Source organism: Scyliorhinus torazame, chromosome 7, assembly GCF_047496885.1.
Source record: "Scyliorhinus torazame isolate Kashiwa2021f chromosome 7, sScyTor2.1, whole genome shotgun sequence".
NCBI classification, from domain to species: Eukaryota; Metazoa; Chordata; class Chondrichthyes; order Carcharhiniformes; family Scyliorhinidae; genus Scyliorhinus; species Scyliorhinus torazame.
Genome location: NC_092713.1, coordinates 293923339 through 293930104, shown reverse-complemented (window position 1 = coordinate 293930104; position 6766 = coordinate 293923339).

The window sequence follows — 6766 nt, the reverse complement described above, 5'->3', positions numbered from 1 at the left end:
AATATGGCCTTGGCACTTTCGCTTTCCAACAGAAGCAGGATCGGGCGCAAAGTATTCTCGAAGATAGAGGGTCCAATCGAACAGCCTCTTCGTGCCCGTCTCAGGATGTCACAAGACCGTTAATTCTCGTGCGAGGCCTCTCGCGAGATTTGTGACCCTCGAGATGTCTTGCAAGATCTAACAGAATCTTGCGAGAAGTTGCGGTCTGGATCTCGCCCTCACTGGACGGCACCTGGAGACACATCGGAGGTCCCAGGTGGTGGAGCTCTGGGCAGGGTGGTACCATGGCACTCCTGCTACTGGACACCTTGGCACTGCCACCCTGACACCTTGACACTGCCATTCAGGCACTGTCAGGCTGGCATGGCACTGCCAGGATGCCATGTTGGCAGTGCCAAGGTGCCAGGTTGGCACCACCAAGGATTAGGCCCAGGGGTGCCCTGCCCTTATGAGGTGGGGTGAGTACCTCCAACACGTAAGTTTGGGCATTGGGGGTTCAGAGGCTGCAGGGGAGTCAAGAGATTGGGGCGGGGGGGGGGGGGGGTGCGGCATGTGACACAGTGGTTAGCACTGGGTCTGCGGCACTGAGGACCCGGGTTCAAATCCCGGCCCTGGGTCACTGTCCATGTGGAGTTTGCATATTCTCCCCATGTCTGCGTGGGTTTCACTCCCACAACCCAAAGATGTGCAGGTTAGGTGGATTGGCCACGCTAAATTGCCCTTTAATTGGAAAAAAACTAATTGGGTACTCCAAATTTTTTTTTTTTTTTAAAGAGATTGGGCGGAGTTTAAAGATGGCGCCCTGATCTCTTCCTGCACTGAAGGAGCTGCAGGGAATGAGGACATTCCTTTGTGAGGCCTAAAACAAAACAGAGTTCCACTTGATAGCGGGGTTGTCCTCAACATTGTAGGTGCCAACAAACACCCCGCTAAACGCATCCAAAACCGGACGCTTTTTTTCCAGTTAAATCGTGCCCAGAGGCCCATCATTTGGTCACTGAGGAAGGTTCAGATAAACTCTCAAACTTCATGGCCAAAATTCCTAAGAAAGACAGCCTGTTAATTGCTTATGAGGATGGTTATTCCGTAGAAGAATATATCATGGAATTTCCCAGGTTATATCCAAGAATCCAGAATGGTTCCCAATTCAGTGCTTGCTCTTAGATTCTTGGAATGTGAGAAAGTTCAATTCTGCAGCATTTTGCGATTGTTTTTATATGGGGTGAAAGCATTAATATGAAAGAAGCACCACAAACAAAGGATGTGAGGATTGAGACTCTTCTGGGAGCTCTTACAGGCAATAGGACTTGGGCAACAATGGCAGGAGAATGAAGTCCCGGAATAATCGGGGAATGGTAAACATGTGTTTCAGATGTGATTCAATATGTCGTTTTGCAGTGAATTGTCTGAAATGGTTGCGAAACGACGCATGATAAGGCAGGATTGGAAGGGATGATGACACTGATCAGTCAGAAGAAATTGTGCTGGTCATCAGAAGCTTTAGTCCGGTAATGGGTGTTCGAGTTGCGGCATTGTTCAATTGCATTGTGGGTGCTGTCCACAGTATGTGGACTGAATTGGTTAAAGTGTTACCTGGATTTTCTAAATGGCAAAGACCAAAGTAAGGTTAAGGAAGATGAAAGTTTTACTTCAGGTTCGGAGACGACACGTTAAAATCATTATCGTGATGATTCCATGTAAATTAGCCAGGATAAACCATTTTACCAACATAGTATCCAGTGAAGTACCCGCACTATTGAAGTTATGAGAAGTCACGTGGGCATCATTCAGTACTGCTCTACAACAGTGAGAACCAGGTCACTGAGGGGGAGCAAGGACTAGCCCTATCTACTTACCTCAATGCAATGCAAGGGCACCGTTGCTGCTGGCCAGGTGCTGTGGGAGGGGTCCTTCAAGGGGCTGGGGGTTGGGGTGCTGGAGGTGCCCAGGTCGGGAGTCTGGGCTGGAAGAGGATTTGGGTCTGCGAAGCGTTGAAGCCAGCTTTATTTCTTGTGAACACCCATAACAGGGCAAACCACAGCTGGAGCCTATTTGTCTTACAAAACTCTCACAGGTCAGAGACATGCGGCAGCTTGTCTCTTGAAAGTCTATTTTACCCCGCTTGAAGTTTCCCCTTTGTATTAGCCTGTTTAAAATTTGTTTTAGCACCCTTGAAGTTTGAACAGGCTCTGTGGTTTCAATGATGCAGTTTGCCTTCTTTTATTCCTTTGTGCTTGGTTGCTTACACTCCATTTCACACCCCAACGACTGTGACAAGCCTCTAGCTTGACAGCTGAAGGCGATTTAAAAGGGGATATTAATTGATTGCACTTGACGGTCCCTGAACTCTGAAGTGCCTCCTCAAAAGGTCAGGTGCCCTGTCTGTCTGAGGGAAAATTTTCTAGACTTGATGTCCTGCAACCTTTTAAGACAGAGCAGTGTGCCTGCGCTGTAGATCTGAATCGTGCCCATCCACCTGGGGGGAATCACACCCTGGTTCCCACCCAAAATGACTCTCAGTCTGCAACATCTTGAACTTCCCCTTCTGTCCATTGCAGCGCTGTTGGTGCAGGGGCTGGAGAACAGCTGACCAATCAGATTGTCCAGCAGCTCTCTAAGGCAAGTTGTTCTCCTGAGTGAGGGGTGGAAATCTCACCTGCAGCCAATCCACACACATGGAATGCAAATTGGCTACTGGGCCATCAGAGTTGGCAGGGATGTGTTCCTGTGTTCGGATGGTGGGAAAGAATATTTCTGCAGTTTCTGACGCAATCAGCACACCACAACATCTATCCTCAGCTGATCATCATCTTTGCATCTGACACAAGCTCCAGATCCCCATCAATAATTCCATTCCTCTCCCTGGTCATCGTCTCAAGTAGAGCCAGATGGTTTGCACGTTTGACACCAGGTTGAGTTTCTGAACCAAATATTCTCCCTCATGGAATCATAGAATCCCTATAGTGCAGAAGGAGGCCATTCAGCCTATTGGGTCTGCGCTGGCCCATGGAAAGAGTGCCCCAAGCCCCCACCCTATCCCCGTAACCCAGTAACTCCACCTAACCTTTTAGATACTAAGGGCAATTTTAGCATGGCCAATCCACCTAACCTACACATCTTTAGACTAAGGGAGGAAACCGGAGAACTCGGAGGAAACCTACGCAGACACGGGGAGAAAATGCAAACTCCACAGTGAGTCACCCGAAGCCAGAATTGAACCTGGGTCCCTGGCACTGTGAGGTAACAGTGCTAACCACTGTGCCACCATGCCGCCCAAATAAAAATCTTGAACTTCCGTAACATGGTGATGTTACGGAAGTTACGTCTTCACCCATGCCTTATTGAACTTGCTTTTGAAACGCTCAGCTTGAACTGATTGGAAATAAAAATCACAAGGGAAGTAATTGTGAGGGTGTTTTATTTGCTACATCCCTTGTGTATTATTTACAAGTCAAAATCTACCCCAACAGTTTGAATTTTAGAGTTGCAAAGAGTTTTGGATACTCTTCGGAACAGTAACAATTTTTTTCCTATATTTAAAATTAAACATTTCAAAGAAAATGTTCAGAGGTTTGCTCTAAATACAGATCACAGGAAACCTTCACAATTTGATTCACCGTGTCACTATTGATACCGAGGAGAGAAATTCTTGCCTCATGATGTCTGCCGTCCTCCAACAAACCCAGTTGTTGCTGTCAGTTTCAGCTCCTATCTCATTCCCTCCCCATCTGTCTGGCATCTGTCTGAAAGCTCAGCCACCCCTATCGAGGCCTCCATCCTCTCTCCTGCATTCTCGGTGGCTGCTCCTGCCTTTATTTCTATGGCATGGACGCTGCTCTTTTCTGTTGGTTTAGCCGTACCTCCTCCTTATGCTGCATTGAGAGAAATGTGGGCAGGCTGTACCAGCATGTGGAATGGCTGCGTGGGCGGCCAGCCACTTTATTTTCTCATTCAGATTTCTGCGGTGATCTAATTAAAACAATCGGTGTTACTGCAAGGACGAGGACAAGAGGAGCTGAAGCTGCAGTGAAAGGTGGAGCTGGTAATGAAACAAACAGGAAGCTGTTCTAATGGCTCGGAGGTAAAGGGGTGAAATTGGCTATCTCTATTGTACACAAAGTCTGATTTCCTTTATATACATAGAAGATCGGAGCAGGAGGAAGCCGTTTGGCCCTTTGAGCCTGCTCCGCCATTCATCACGATCATGGCTGATCATTGACTTTGGCGTATAACAGGCTGCTGATTCGCTGTCATACAAAAGCGGAACTTGCATTTATGTACAACATTGTGCAACCTCTGGCTGTTCCCAATTTGTTTTACAGTCATTGAAGTGATCTTGCAATCACTGTTGTTATGTAGGAAATGCAACGGCCAATTTGTGCACAGCAGAAATAGCAATGCGACAATGATCAGATAATCTATTTGCTCTTCTTCAATATAGAGCCAAGGGTACTTCTGTGTTCACCTGTGATTTGATGTCTCATCCAAAAGATGGTGATCCGACAATGTAGCACTGTGGAACTGCGCTGATGACTCAGGCTGGATTTTTTGCCTATGGCTCTAAACTGATATCGTCTTACTGGTATAAACCAATTTCAACCTTATAGTCTTCCCTTGTGGGAAGGTCTGTTGCTCTTTTTAACCTTAGTCTATTTGCTCTGTTTACATCACCTTTGCTCATGAGTCGCCAGGTATCTTTATGATACCGCCACGTGGTTCAAGTTCAGGTTATGATTAATAACACAGCACACCGCTTAGTAAGGATTAAAACAACGGTCATTTATTATATACAACAAGCAATATCAATACCCTAATACTACTTTCTATATAATAAACCTATCACTACTGGCCAATACTTAACTTAGGAAGCGCCCACCAGGTCAGGGAAACGAATGGCTTGTCCAATCAGATCTGGCCCGCGGGATTCAAAAGGCTGCTACAGGTCGGTGGCTAGGTGTCTCTATCGGATAGCGATCGCTGGATTCAAACTTACAGTTGCCGGTGGCTGGTCTTGCGAAGGTCTCGAGCAGGCGAAGATGAGAGAGAGCGAGATCTGAACTTGGACCTTCACTTTTATAGGGCCCAGGGGCTTCCCGCCTCCTGGGGCGGCCCTTGACCCTGAGTCCCAAGTGATTGGATTCTGTCCCCAATCTCTGGGGTCGATGTGTCCAATGGTGAGGCGATTCCTCGATCGGGGGGTGGTCGCTCACCTGTCTTTCTCTCGGCCACTGCAGGCGCCGACAGGTCTGGCCCGGTATTCAATTGCTAATATGTTGCAATTGTTCCTGGGGATAGCCGATTTAACTGTGGATGTCTGAATAGATTAGCTGCAAACAGTCCTGAATGCAACTGCGGATACCTGGGTTGATGGGCTGTTGATAGCCCTGAGTATCGATCTGGGCTACCTTCCCAGAGCCAAATATGCAAAACTGTCTGCAGCTGCCTGCTTGTGTCTTCTTGGCTGCTTTTCTCAGCAGTCTTTCGATTAGCCGTTTTAAACTGGGTTTTGGCCAGATTAATCGGAACGCAGCCATTTTACATGGCTACAGGTCCCAGGTAGATCCCTAGTCTGTGTTAAAGTAGTTCTCTCAACTAAGCCAAAGCAGGAATAAGGCTATTCGCAGTGCGTCTGTGCTAGGGAAGAGGAAATCATGCAGGATTCCTGCTTCTGATCTTTGTACATCATTGCACAACCCCTCAAACTCCCACATTGCAAGTGGGCAGGTGGGGTGCTGGGTGAAGCTAAGCATGTTTTCTTTTCACAATTGGGTAGGTAGGCTCCGCTTGCTTTCAAGGTGAACATTTTTGTGACGTATGGGAGACCTTCATGGAACGGTCCCTCAGCAAGGAATCAACTCCTTCAGGAGAGGAGGGAGGGGCAAAGAAATCTGCTGGAAGCAGAGTTACTCCGGTGGAGAGATAGGGCGCCCAATGCACCAGGATTATTCTGGAGTTTCCAGGAATTAACGGTTAATTCCTTGGACACTGCTGGGAGACACCCAGGAGAAAATTCATGGGGGGGGGGGGGAATTAATGTTACAAATGTGGTTTTGCTATTTTTCTCACAAAACTTTCATTTATGCATGGCAAAAATATTGGAGATGCGGCAAAAAGGTTGGTTGACCGTGTGGAATGGTTAGAGGCGGGAGGTCAGGGGATATCATAATCAGACACATATGAGGAGGAAGGATACCCAATCAAAGGGCAAAAGGAAAATTTGACGAATGACGAGAGGGTGTTAGACACACAAAGTATTGGGAGATGATCTTGTAAAAATAGGATAGGCAAATGTAAACCTCAGAACATATAGCAGGTAGGAAAGGGAATTTATGGAGCAAGTGAGGAGGAGGAAGAAATGATTTGTCCCCAGTGACACATTGTGACGTTGAAATTCGTGAAGAATTGATAACTCATGTACAACCCATCAAGGAATGTATGATGACGCGCGCACCAAATACTCAGATGTATAAGTGGTATCCTTCTCAATGCATTGTATATTTTAGTTTGACCTTTACTGCAAAGCCTAACCTGATGGGTGTGCAGTGGAGGGACAGAAAATATCAAATATGCCAACCTATCTGAAGTCAGACTGTTGCCATGAACAACCTCTTTTGTTTGTTGGAAACTCGCTTGTTTCCACGGTCATTGCTATTTCTGCCAACTCGGGTCGGATGCAATGAGCTGCAAAGTGAAAGTTATTTTTAGCGCAGTGCTGTGGGAACATCAAAGGAAGAATGAAAAAGCCAAACCATTTGATAATTCGAAT